At 46.6% G+C, this 11571-nt stretch overlaps 1 non-coding gene across 1 annotated transcript; it reads right to left on the reverse strand.

The window, feature by feature from the left end:
• Positions 1 to 579: 579 nt before the first annotated feature.
• TRNAF-GAA lies at positions 580 to 652 on the reverse strand. The gene has a single exon. It is a non-coding gene; the product is annotated as a tRNA-Phe (tRNA).
• Between the last annotated feature and the right edge of the window lie 10919 nt (positions 653 to 11571).

An 11571-nucleotide genomic window follows, 5' to 3' on the forward strand; every position in this document is an offset into this window, starting at 1 on the left:
AATAAATACATAAATCTTAACAAAATAAAATATACAGGAATCAGTCTTTATTAATGTGAAAGATGTATCTGGTTTGGTAGAACAAATGTTAAACAGTAGTATGTGTCCTATGGTGCCATTTGTAGATTATGTTGAAAAACCTAAACATACCCTTGTTCTTTTTGTTCGGTTGCTAAGTCATACCTGACTCTTTGCGACTCCATGGACTGCAGCATGCCAGGTTTCCCTGTTCTTCACTGTCTCCTGGAGTTTGCTCAAACTCATGTCCATTGAGTCAGTGATGCCATCCAACCATCTAATCCTCTGTCACCCCCTTCTCTTCTTGCCCTCAATCTTTCCCAGCATCAGGGTCTTTTCCAATGAGTTGGTTCTTCAAATCAGGTGGTCAAAATATTGGAGCTTCAGCTTTAGCAACAGTCCTTCCAATGAATATTCAGGGTTGATTTCCTTTAGAATTGACAGGTTTGATCTCCTTGCTATTCAAGGGACTCTCAGGTGTCTTCTCCAACACCACATTTCAAAAGCATCAATTCTTTGGCATGCAATAAAACTGCCATTGGTGGTGACACCTAAAACCATTGCCGAAACCCGGGATTGAACCAGGGACCTTTAGATCTTCAGTCTAACGCTCTCCCAACTGAGCTATTTCGGCTACTTCTAAATATACCCTTAATGTATCTATATTTACCTTCCAAAGAAGCTATGTGATAAAAATTCAAAGCAGAATTATGCTCGACTCATCATTTCTAGACTCAGAAATGAGGCCATTCTAGGGCACCATGCCCGGCTCAGATTAGGTTGATTTGGCATTTCCCTCCCTCCCTCTGGAGTGGTTTGTAGGTTGGGGCTCACTGCCCTCCACAGCACTCAGGAAGATCAAGCCCCATCTGGGGACCTCCAGTCCCTCTGTTGACTGGAGAGATTCGATGACAAGTTATCTCCACTTAGCAGATACGAGCAGACAAGAGGGAGACCTGCTTCTGACCAGTAGGTACCAGTGGGTACAGGAGGACTCTCTGGGACCCAGGGTCCAGGAGATCAAAGGTGGTAACAGTGAAGCGCTGGTAATGAGACAAAGGGCAGCACTGCCCTCCCATTACCACCATTTGAGTCCTGAGCTGTCACCGAAAGGACACTTGGGAAAGAGAAGTCAAGGAGGTGGAAGGGTGGGGAGGCAGCCTGAGGCTCTCCAGCATCACTACCACTCCCCTGCCAAAATGGCCACTGAGGCTGCTGGAATTGGTGCTGGGAATGGCCCAGCACTGGTGCCCAGGACTGCCCCATGGGAGGGTGTTGCCCAGCTGTCTCTTCCTACAGGTGGGTGGCACCCAGCTCATCCAGCAGAACCAGCTAGTGTCCCCACATCTGCCATGTGGGAGTCTGCAGTCCAGGTGTGATCAAGTTTGGGATGGATCAGAGTGACCATCAGGCAACACAGCTTCTAGGACTTCCCTGGTGGTCCAGAGGCTAAGACTCCATGTTCACAGCACAGGGGGCCTGGGTTCGATCCCTGGTCAGGGAACTAGATCCCATATGCCACAACCAAGAGTTAGCATGCTGTTTTACACATTGAATTATACCAACCATACACATTTTATTCACTTGTGGAAATGTCAGATTGCTTTCAGTTTCACACTGAAGTTCTGTCCTCCAATAAATGGGTTCATTTCCTTCCAAAAAAATAAAAGATTCAGAGTGTTGCAATGAAGATCGAAGATCCTGTGTACTGCAACTAAGACTTGGTGCAGCCAAATAAAAAGAAAAAACTCCACAGCTTCTATGAACACCCTCAGGTGGGGGCACCCATCTTGCAGGAGCCGGGGGACAGCAGGGGAGCAGCATCCAGGCAGAGGAGGAGTGGGTGCCCAGGAGTTAGTCCCCCTCACCCCCTAGCTCTCTGAGTGGTCTTGAGCTCCAATGTGTCCCTGGTCCCTGAGGGTCCTCTCCAACCTGACACTGGTTCCCAGCTGTGGGGTCTCCCCCAGCACATGGCAGCCTTTGTAATCAGTAGAGAAGACCGTGGGGCCCCTGGAGCTTGGCAGTCAGAGCAGACAGAGCAGAACAGACAGAGCAGTTGTTCACCTCAAATTGGTTCCCAACTTCATCTGGAATGGGGGGAGGGGAAAGAGGGATGGAGGGATGAGTCACAGATGAAGAGTGAAGCCAGAGGCCGCTGGGCTCTGCTAAGAAGACTCCAGTCTTAGGAGAAGTACCTCATAGAGGTCTCCTGGGGATTAAGGTCATTAATACCACTGATGACAAACACAAACGGACAACTGAATAACGTGGCCTCCTGCCTGGGAGCCTGACACAGAAAAAGACCTTTGGTAAGAGCTAAGGAAATGGACTTTAGTTATAACAATGTGTCAACATTGGTTCGTTAATTGTAATAAATGTTCCATCCTAATGTGAGATGTTAATTATAGAGGAAGCCAAGAATGGGATATACAGGAACTCTCTGTGCTGTCCTTTCAGGTTTTCTGAAAATCTAGGACAGTTCTAAGAAAGTCCGGTAACAACAACAAGCCCGGTTCACAGACTAGGCTGCTTCCCATTCACTGGACACAGTCCCAGGGCCCCTTGAATTAGCTCATTACCGGCCATCTGCCCCATCTTCCAAGGGAGGGGCTGTCACCCTCCTCATCGCCTGGAAGCCTTAGTGGAGGGCCTAGCGGAGTCCAGCTCAGCGAGTGTTAGTCCACATCGGTCCCTCATATTAATGATTCACAGCAGCAGGAAGGATGCGTGGCTGGGCAGTTAGAGTCTGATTGCAGTTCAGCCCCACCACTTTCACACTGTGACTGGGGACACATCATCTTTCTGAGCTTCTGTTTCCAGTTTGTGAACTGGGGCTGGTGGGCTTCCAAGGTGGCTCAGCAGTAAAGAATCCACTTGTCAATGCAGAAGACACAAGAGACTTGGGTTTGATCCCTGGGTTAGGAAGATCCCCCGGAGTAGGAAATGGCAACTCACTCCAGTATTCTTGCCTGGAAAGCTCCAGGGACAGAGGAGCCTGGCAGGCTACAGTCCAGGGGGTCGCAAAGATTCAGACACGACTGAGCAAACACACACACACACACACACATACACATACACACACACACACACACAAAACGCTTACCTCGCAGGGTGGACAAGAGACTGAGAGAGACAAATATTGGGGGTGATAAGTCATTTGTAGTAATGACTGAATGCTTGGCAATGATTAACTTTTCCTGCAACCTGTGCTCAGGGGAAGCTTGGTGGCTTAAGGGCCCTGGCAGCAGAGCAGGTAGAGGCTGTGAACCCAGAGGTGGCCTGTTGGTTGGGGTGGGTCTGAGGGCATATTTCTGGAGGACAGGTTGCCTGAGCAGTGCTGGGGAGCCGGTGGATGCCGGGGGTGCTGTGGGGGCTACTGTGTTGAGGGAGACGGAATTTCAGGGGCAGGGCATAGAGAACTGGGAGAACAGTGGGATCAAGCTGGCTGGGAATGGGGGCAGAGGTGGCTGGAGTGGTGGTGGGAAAGGGCTACTGAGCTGAATTTTTCCTGGGACAGTAGAGTTTTTCAACTTCCTAGTTTGAAATATTTTCCCCCTGTTTGGGAAAAACATCTTAGGCACTTGTTTGGAAATCGGCCATTTTTAGAAGATGGCTGCTCACATCTACCAATCCTGGACGGCAGCTGTAACATTTGCAGTCTCCTTCCAGCCCTGCTTGCTTCAGACAGGCCCCCGCAGTCCGAACAGGCTCTGGCCATTCAGACAGGCCCCCACAGTCCGAACGGGCTCTAGCCAGTTTATCCAGTGGACATTTCCCTGGTGGCTCAGTGGTAAAGAATCTGCTTGCTAGTACAGGAGACATAGGAGACACAGGTTAGATCCTTGGGTTGGGAAGATCCCCTGGAGGAAGGCATGGCAACCCACTCCAGTATCCTTCCCTCAGAAATCCCATGGACAGAGGACCCTGGGGGACTATACAGTCCATGAGGTCACAGAGTTGGACATAATTTAGTGACTGAAAACAACAATAAATCTATCCTGCTACTGTTCATTCAGAATTCAGTGGTTTTTGTATACTGACAAGTTCCCTGGGTTTGTCTCAAGTCTGAAGTCAAGGGGAGGTTCTATCAGCAACCAAGGACCTCTATTCAGTCCTGAATGGACGGTCTTTCCTTCCATTCCAGGGCTTGTCTCTATACTTGTACTCCAAAGTGTGTATTACACCATCCCTAGACTGTAGTTGGTGAATATATTGTGTAGTGTTAAAATACATTGCAGCTTTAAAGCTGTTTGTCCATTTTATCTTCATCTCAAAATCTGAACATCCAGCTAGCATATACTTGAAATCTTGGTGAAATTTAAATGTTAATAAAATAGTATACTCAGAAAAAAAAAAAGAAATACTTCCAGACTTATTGAAAAGTTCGATACATCCTTCATCCAGATTCCTCAAACATTGCTAACTTCTTTCTATGTTTGTTTTAGCACTCACTTTCTCTCAGATTGTACATACACACACACACATGTGCACACACACACACACAAGTGCTTTCTTCCACATACCATGAGAGAGCTGGTTGCAGACATGACTGACCCCTCACACTTTACCCACAAATACTGCAGTGTGTACTGCTTAAAGAAAACAAGTAACCACAGTCAAAAGATCAAAATCAGGAAATCAGCAGTGGTATGACACAATTGTCTAACCTACAAACCTTATTCAATTCACCAATTGTCCTCACACTGCTACAGAAAAGGAAAAAGTTTTTGTTTTCGTTTTTTTCCCCAGCTAGGATCCAATCCAAAGTGAGGATCATGTTCCTTGGGCCTCTTCCAATCTGGGACAGTCCCTCTGTCTGTGTCTTTCACACCATGGATGTTTTTGAGGGATTCAGGCCAATTCTTTTGCAGCATGGCCCTCGTTTGGGTTTGTCTGGGTTCTCCTCCTGCTTAGTGGAACGCTTTGCATTTTTGGCAGTGTACAGGTTTGCTGTGGTGTTGGAGAAGACTCTTGAGAGTCCCTTGAACCAGTCAATCCTAAAGGAAATCAATCCTGAATATTCATTGGAAGGACTGATGCTGAAGCTGAAACTCCAATACTTTGGCCACCTGATGCGAAGAACTGACTCATTGTAAAAGACTCTGATGCTGGGAAGGATTTAAGGCAGGAGGAGAAGGGGACAACAGAGGATGAGATAGTTGTATAGCATTACCAACTCAATGGACATAAGTTTGAGCAAGCTTGTTGAGTTGGTGATGGACAGGGAAGTCTGGCTTGCTGCAGTCTACGGGGTCGCAAAGAGTTGGACACAACTGAGTGACTGAACTGGACTGAATGGCTTTGCTAGGGCTGCCATAACAGAATAGCACAGACTCAGTGAAAGTTTATGGTGTCAGGAAGTCTGGTCTCTTCTGAGGCGTCTCCCCTTGACTTGCAAGTAGCTGCCTTCTTGCTAAGTCCTCACATGTGTACATTCACCCCTGGCATCTCTTGGTGGGTTCAAAATTCTTCTTCTGAGAAATATCGTATGATGTCCCTTATATGTGGAATCTAAAAAGAAGTGATACAAATGAACTTAATTACAAAACAGAAAGAGACTCAGAGAATGAATTTATGGTTGCCAGGGGAAAGGATGGCGGGGGTGGGAAGGGATAGTTAGGGAATTTGGGATGGACGTGTACACACTGATATATTTTAAATGGATAACCAACAGTCAAGGACCTCCTATAGAGCATATGGAACTCTGTTTAATACTACGTGGCAGCCTGGGTGGAAGGGGGGTTTGGGGGAGAATGGATACATGTATATGCATGCCTGAGTCCCTTCACTGTTCACCCGAAACTGTCACAACACTGTTAATTGGCCATACCCAATGCAAAACAAAAATTTCAAAAGGAGTAAAAATATTTTTTTCTAAGGATACCAGTCTGATTGGATTAAGATCCACCCTAAATGGTCCCACTTTAACTTCATCACTTCTTAAAGATCTCATCTCCAAATACAGTCATATTCTGAGGTACTGTTTGGGTTTCAATCTGTGAATCGAGGCACAGTTCAGCCCATAATAGGCAGGAAGATTCCAGAGGTAATGCTGTGTCCTCAGTGCCTTATATGGAGAAGGCAATGGCACCCCACTCCAGCACTCCTGCTTGGAAAATCCCGTGGACAGAGAAGCCTGGTAGGCTGCAGTCCATGGGGTCGCTAAGAGTCGGACACGACCGAGCGACTTGACTTTCACTTTTCATTTTCATGCACTGGAGAAGGAAATGGCAACCCACTCCAGTGTTCTTGCCTGGAGAATCCCAGGGACGACGGAGCCTGGTGGGCTGCCGTCTATGGGGTTGCACAGAGTCGGACACGACTGAAGCGATTTAGCAGCAGCAGCAGCAGCAGTGCCTTATAACCAGAGGCTCCTGGAACTGGCTTGCCCGATTACTGCTGATAGAACTTTTTAAAAAATTGGGTATAATTACTTCACAATGTTGTGTTGATTTCTGCTGTACAATGTAGTGAATCAGCCATGGGTATCCCCCACTCTTGGACCTCTCTCCTCCCCCCATCCCATCCTTGAGGTCACTGCAGAGCACCGAATTGAGCTCCTCGTGTTCTACAGTAGCTTCCCACTAGCTAGCTATTTTACATGTGGTAGTGTATATATGTCAACCCTAATCTTCCAATTCAGCTCCCTTCCCCTCCTCTCCCTGTGTGCATATGTCTGCTCTCTGTGTCTGCCTCTCTATTCCTGCCCTGCAAATAGGTTCATCTCTTTGTATCAATTTTCTAGTGTGCATTAAAAAATGTGTATGCATTTTTCTAGTGTGCATCATTTTCCACAAGTGTGCATTAATATATGGTATTTGTTTTTCTCTTTCTGACTTATTTCACTCTGTGTGACAGACTCTTGGTGTATCCACATTTCTGCAAATGACTCACTTTCGTTCTTTCTTATGGCTGAGTAATACTCCATTGCATATATGTACCACATCTTTATCCATTCATCTGATTATTCAGTAAGATGGGGCTGGCCACTTTCCTCCATTCTATAGCTACTGTGTTTCTATTTGTAAATATGAATCATCTTATGGGGAGATACTTTGAGACTATGTAATTATCCTGTCCCTCAGGAAACATTCACTCACTGAGGTGCTGATTCTCCAATCCATCATTCCTTTTAACACATTGCTCTACTTTCTATTGTTGTTGTTCAGCCACAGTCGTGTCTGACTCTGCGACCTCATGGACTGCAGCAAGCCAGGCTTCCCTGTCCTTCACTGTCTCCCTGAGCTTGCTCAAACTCATTTCCATAGAGTCGGTGATGCCATCCAACCATCTCATCCTCTGCCGACCCCTTCTCCTCCTCCCTTCAATTTTCCCCTGCATTTCCAAAAAGTCAGCTCTTTGAATCAGGTAGCCAAAGTATTGGAGCTTCCACTTCAGCATCAGTCCTTCCAGTGAATATTCAGGGTTGATTTCCTTTAGGATTGATTAGTTTGTAACAAAGAGCCTTCCCTGATGGGGGGTTTAGGTGCCAGGAACAGCACCAAACAGAGGAGTTGAGAGACTGGGATTTGATCCTGCATTCACCTCTCAGAAGCCAAAGGCCCTTTCCCATCTGTAAAATAGGTGTGGAATTAGGCAACACCCAGAGAGGTATTTTCTAACCAATCACCAACCTTTGTTGTGAGGAAGGCATCTCTTCCAGGTCCCTGTAAAGGCAGTGAAGAGCAGGGGGCTTCCTCATTGCCAAGGGCAGAAGGATACCTTTGAAAAAAATGGTGCTGAGCTGTCCTGGAGCGAGACAGCCCTGAGCCCTCGACCATGACTCTACACTCTCGAAAAGACTCGGCACCAGAGCTCATCAGTCTGATATTGGACGACCTTGGCCTGCAGCAGCTTCAGCAGGGCTTTGGTTACCAGCCAGAGATCAAAGTCAGGTCAGGTAGTGAGAACGCTGTCTTAGCCACTAGATCACAAGGGACCAGTGGCCAGTGACAAGGCCCTGGCCCATCAACTGTTAGAAATAAATTTCCACATAGAGAGGGAAAGTAGTGAAACAAGTATTTATGTGTGGATAGACACACGGGTGGGCTCAGAGAGAGTCCTGCCCTCGTGGTGGTTTGAATCACTTATATGGGGCCTCCCTCTGGGTTTCCTTTGCCCAATCATCTTGCTCTGCCTGGTTTTGAGTCCAGATTTGGTTTATCTCAGGGTCCTACCATGTGTGTGAGTGCACTTTCTTAGCCAAGATGGTTTCTATGGGTAGTTGACATTACTTACTATGAGGTGACCCACTCACCTTTCTTTGACTTTCAAGGAGCCTTTCTACCCTGTGTAGTTGGGAAGGTCTCCTTGACTTCAAGAATGAGGAATATGTGGTCTTTTATCTCTTATTGGGGCAGGGCCTGGCTGCTCACCCGGGGGCCCATCTGTCTCCTGCCTCAAGCCTGTAACTCCAATGCTCACCCTCTGGAGACCTCAGAAATGTCACCTACCGGCTTGGTGATTCCATTTCTTCATGTATATAATGGAGCTAATAGAAGCATACCTAATGTGTCAGGTTGCTCTGAGGATTAAATAAATGATCCATGTAAAGAACTGAGAGCAATCTGCATGTGGTAATCAATCAAACTCAATAGGGATGAAAACCATCCTCATTCTGTATGGATGAGGACAGGATCAGATCAGAGTGACTTGACTTGGAAATATTGGCTTCCCCCTTAGTCTATTGCCAAACCTCAGTTTATCTCTTTCATATCTTTTTTTTTTTTAATTACTTGTTTTTTGGCTGTGCCAAAAAAGTATAATTATAATTTGGCTGTGTCCGGTCTTAGTTGTGACACAGGGGATCTTTGATCTTTACTTGCGGCATGTGGGATCTAGTTCCCTGATCAGGGATTGAACATAGCCCCCTGCACTGGGAGTGTGGAGTCTTAGTCACTGCACCACCAGGGAAGTCCCATCTTTCTTACCTTTTTAAACTTTGTTATTGTTCAGTCACTAAGTTGGGTCCGACTCTTTGTGACCCCATAGACTGCAGTATACCAGGCCTGTTCTTCACTATCTCCCAGAATTTGCTCCAACTCATGTCCATGGAGTCAGTGATGCCATCCAACCAGCTCATCCTCTGTCACTCCCTTCTCCTCTTGCCCTCAATCTTTCCCATCATCAGAATATTTTCCAATGAGTTGGCTCTTCGCATTAGGTGGCCAAAGTATTGGAGTTTCAGCATCAGTCCTTGCAATGGATATTCAGTATTTCCTTTAGGATTGACTGATTCGATCTCCTCGGTGTCCAAGGGATTCTCAAGAGTCTTCTCCTTAAAGGTACCTTTAAGGTACCTTTAATCTTTTTATTTTTAAAAATTGGCCTTCAGTTTCTGTAAAATGGGATTAAAAATAAGGTCAACCTCATTGGGGTGCTGAGAGTAGCATGGTAGTTCTCCACCCCATCCGTTCTGGTAATTAAAGCCAGGGATGGAAGAAGGGCACCAGTGAAGGAAGGGGCCTTTCTAGGCTAGAAAGACAAGGCTGAGGGGCACTGGGATACTGTGATTTATGGTAAGAGATACACATTTGGGGAATTTGCTGGTGGTCCAGTAGTTAGGACTCTGTGCTTCACTGCCAAGGGGGTGGGTTCTGTACCTGGTTGGGGAACTAAGATCCCACAAGCCATGAAGCATGGCCAAAAAAAAAAAAAGAGAGAGAGAGAGAAATATATGTTTGGTCTTTGTTCCCATCCTAGCAGAGCTCCTAAAACCCTTGGACTTTCCTTTAAGGAGAGAAAAACAAAGGTGTCTTTTGTTACGTTGATGAGGTTCCTTTTGGAAGGAACTTAGGGATGGAGGCTGGTACCAAGGGAGACATCCACATGGTTAGAGAGCTGGAACTTCCAATCACACATGCCTTCTCCCCACCCGCTGCGAGGAGAGAGGGGCGGGAGGCTGAGGTCCATCACCAAGAGCCAATGAGTCAATCAGTCCTGTCTGTGTAGTGAAACCACCCTAAAATCCTCAAAGGATGGTGTTCAGAGCTTTCAGGTTGGTGGGCACATAGGGATTTGGTGAGAGGTACCCAGACAGTCCCTCCCACACACCTTACCCTGTTCATCTCTTCTATCTGGCTGTTTCTCTGAGCCCTTCTGACAAATTAATTGAATCCAACCAGGGGGTTGTTGGAACCTCAGATCAATAACCAGCTGACACCTGGATTGATGTCTGAAGTAGGTGGAGGGGATGGTCTTGTAGGACTGAGCCCTTGACTTATGGGATCTGATGTTATATCTCCACGGAGATAGTGTCAGACCTGAATTGCAGGACACCCAGCTAGTGTTGGGGCTTCCCTGGTGGCTCAGACAGTAAAGAATCTGCTTGCAATGCAGAAGACCTGGGTTCAACCCCTAGGTCAGGAAGATCCTCGGGAGAAAGGAAAGGCTACCCACTCCTGTATCCTTGCCTAGAGAATCCCATGGACAGAGGAGCCTGGTGGGTTACAGTCATGGGGTTGCAAGGAGTTGGACACGACGGAGTGACTAACACCTCAGCTGGTGTTGGGGGCTGGTGGGGAACCCACACATCCTCACAGGGACCAGAGCATGTATGAGAACCAGCAGGAAGAAGGTCACTTCACCTAGAAGCCCACAGACCATGGTCCCTGTTTTACAGGGAAGAGCAAATGTGACTCCACATAGGATCTGCTTCTTTTACTTTAACCTTTATATTCTGTTTCTTTGGCTACAAGTTAATCACTAAAGGGATATTGCCTGAGCTTAAATTATCATAACGGCCTAGCTAAAATACCTTTGTTTACCTTACAGGAAACATCATGACCAGGCCCAAGTGTGAACGGCTATAGGAAAAAAGAAATTAACACGTCCCCTCTGGAGTCTGACTGGAACCAGGAAATGTTTGACTTTTACCCCCTACCCAATCCACACACACACACACACACACACTTTTAGTATAAATGAAGACAGAATTCTGACTTGGGCAAGTTGATTCTTTGAGACACAAGGTCTACCATCTTCTCGGTCTCCTGGTTTTCTGAATAAAGTCTTGCCCCAACAACTCCTCTCTGGATTTATTGGCCTGTTTGGGGCGAGTAGTACCACCTATGGACCCTGTGGACTGCAGAGACGCTTCCCAAAGCTTGTGGAGCACGTTTAACAGCTGGAAGGCAGTCCTACTTCTCCTGCAGGCAACAATAAACCTCTGAGAGTCCAGTCATCTGTGAAGAGCTGGGTCCTAGTTGTAAGAAAGGCATGGTCTTTTCTATCAAAGGAGAAGTTATAAGAAATAAAGAAGTGATTTGTTCTCAGGATAGTTGAACAGAAAGGTATACAGCTGGCTTGTGAACAAGATTCCTAAAATGGTGGCTAGTTAATTCTTTGTTGTTTTCACTTCCTGATTCTCTTTCCTCATAAGAACATTTTGGCGGGCTAAGCTCACGGACTTTATCCTGGACCTGCACAAAGAATTAAAAAGGTGGAGAAAATAGTTACCAATCGTCCAATAAAAAGTTAGGCTGTATCTGGGAAACCTTGTAACTCTGTGGTCCTCAGCCTATGAGAAGGCAAGGGAGGGAAACTGCATTTTAG

This window comes from Bison bison, unplaced genomic scaffold (genome assembly GCF_000754665.1).
Source record: "Bison bison bison isolate TAMUID 2011002044 unplaced genomic scaffold, Bison_UMD1.0 scf7180017864124, whole genome shotgun sequence".
In the NCBI taxonomy this organism is placed as follows: Eukaryota; Metazoa; Chordata; class Mammalia; order Artiodactyla; family Bovidae; genus Bison; species Bison bison.